The sequence below is a fragment of the Lupinus angustifolius genome, chromosome LG11, assembly GCF_001865875.1.
Source record: "Lupinus angustifolius cultivar Tanjil chromosome LG11, LupAngTanjil_v1.0, whole genome shotgun sequence".
Classification (NCBI taxonomy): domain Eukaryota; kingdom Viridiplantae; phylum Streptophyta; class Magnoliopsida; order Fabales; family Fabaceae; genus Lupinus; species Lupinus angustifolius.
In genome coordinates, this window is record NC_032019.1 from 25542287 (window position 1) to 25544804 (window position 2518).

Below are 2518 nucleotides of genomic sequence, written 5' to 3' on the forward strand. Positions count from 1 at the left end.
TACATTATGCACTTAATTTATACATGTTCAACACTAAGTTTATGCCTAGGATGCACAGATTACATGTATTTATGTGATGCATGAACATATTATAAATGACATATCTCAAAACTAAAATGATTTAAAGTTTTATGCATATGAGACATGTATTGAGTTTACCTAAGCCTTAGACTCAACCTAAACTAATTACTAGTCTAAGTCTAATACCAATCTAGAGACTTAAGCACGCTGATTTGTTGATGATCTTCAAACTCTTATAATCACAAGTTGTTCTCATCAAAACTAAACACATAGTGAGGAAGCTTTCCAAAGTGCTCCTCTTGACATGCGCACTTTCAATCTCCCCCTTTTTGATTATGACAAAACACCACACCAATTGTTTGATGAATTAGCTTGAAGATTGTATTGGCACTGATTGATATGATGCGCTAATATTTCGGAAGCAGTTATTACGATCAACCTGCACAATCAAACAACAACAAAACAACCTTTCTCCCCCTTTTGACATTATCAAAAAGATAACCCAGGTCAAAAGTAGGCAGAGATATGTAGTTAAACATAAAACAAAGTTAATGAATTAATTTTGGGATTTAAATATTAACCTGTTTCATTTTTGGAGGTTTGAACAAATGCGTTTGTTTAGACATTTAAAATAACTAAGAGGTAAAGAGAACGACATACAAGATTAACTATATCAATTAGCATGATAAGCAATGTAGTGCAATAACTAGCTTTTATGCACCATAAACATCTCATATGATCAAGAACCATTCACATAACCAAATAAGCTATTTTGACATAATTAAACACAAAACTAAAAACATAGCATAAAGAGTAAAAGGTATTCAACAACCATTACAAACCATAAAATGTCAAATAGAGACAAAAAAGAGGCACAAATAAGTCTTGAAACAGTAACAACAACTGAGTCCATAAAGTGCAATAAAGAAGAAATAAACCTAAGGGTAAGATATCCTAGGTCTAAAGTCTTCTAAACTATGGTTGAGGTGGAGGAAGATCAATCTCATCATCAGAAGTAGCAACATTCTGGTCACCCCTCATCAGCATAGACGACTTCTGAAATTTAGAACAAAACAGTGCATTCTGAGCTTCAGCAGTAGATGGAATAAAGGCATTTTGAGCTTCGGCTGTTGATTGAATCAGATTTCTCACCGACTGATATTGGTTGCCTGAATGGGCAGTTTGACACTCTTCATACTATTCCATACTTGCAAAGTATGAGTCCTTCAACCCTTGAAAATGAAGATCCATGCGGTTGTTGAGCCTTTGCTCCATAGCTTCCATCTGAGCCATACCGAAAACAGAATCCTGTGATGCTGTCCTAGAGGGCTCCCCCTGATTTGTAGCATTCTGATCACCCATGCCACCCTGATCATCATCACTGGACAGCTCTAGATCAATAGTAGTGTAGTCCTCCTGGTATTGCCAAGTAGTACCATACTTGTATATACCCATTTTATGAATTAGACTCTCACCAACCAGATGATCCTTATCAGTATACTCAACAATGATGGTGTCAGAAACATCGATATGCAAATAATCCACAATGCGTGAAATGAATATACTGTAGGGAAGCAGCTTTGACTGAGACAGAGACACCTTGTTCATAATCTTCAATATTTCCTCAGGCCAGTTAATCATCACATTATTCTTAACAGCGTACATGAAACGCAAATCATTCACAGTAGGCTGTGCATGATTTGTGTTCCTCTGCACCAGAATATAAGCAATGACATAATGCATCAGCATGTTCTCAACATATAACGACCCAACCTTGGTCAGTTGACCCTGAATATACAAATGAGGTCCTCTAAGAAATGACTTATACACCTCAGTAGGATCAAAGTTATCCTTAACCCATGAACAATCTCTTATTCCATAACCCGAAGATGATAATCCACCGACATTCATAAACAGTTCATCACTAATCTCAAACAATTTACCAGAAATCATAGACCAGTATTTACCATCCTTATATCTGAAATTTGCATAAAATTCCCTAACTAGAGCAGGGTAAACTTGTCCCTTTAATTCCAGAAATTTAACGGCTCCCTGAGCCTCCATATCATGCGGAAAACTGAAATTTTGTTCCACCATCCAGGTTAAATCGACATACCTTACATAAGTGGGTTTGCGTCCTTGGAACTTTGCCAAACGGGTCTCTTGCAAAATGAGCGAGTAAAATGGGTCGCCACGGTCCCGAGTGGATGATGAGCCAGCTTTCGGTCTTCGTCCACGATTGGCAGGAGTTTTGAACCATTTTGCGTGACCTTGCTCCATTTTACTTGTAGAACCCGAATTGATGTTGGACTGAGCAGAGAAGGATTGGGCAAGCCTAACCTAGGGTTTGATTTGGGGGAAAATTGAGAATGTAGTGGAATATGGATGATAATGTGAGATTTCTAGATGGTTTGAGAGGGTTAGGGTGAGGTTTATCTAGCTTAGTGCACTTGGGTCAGTTGAGTTACAATTTCAGAGACTCAAAAGTGAGAAGAGG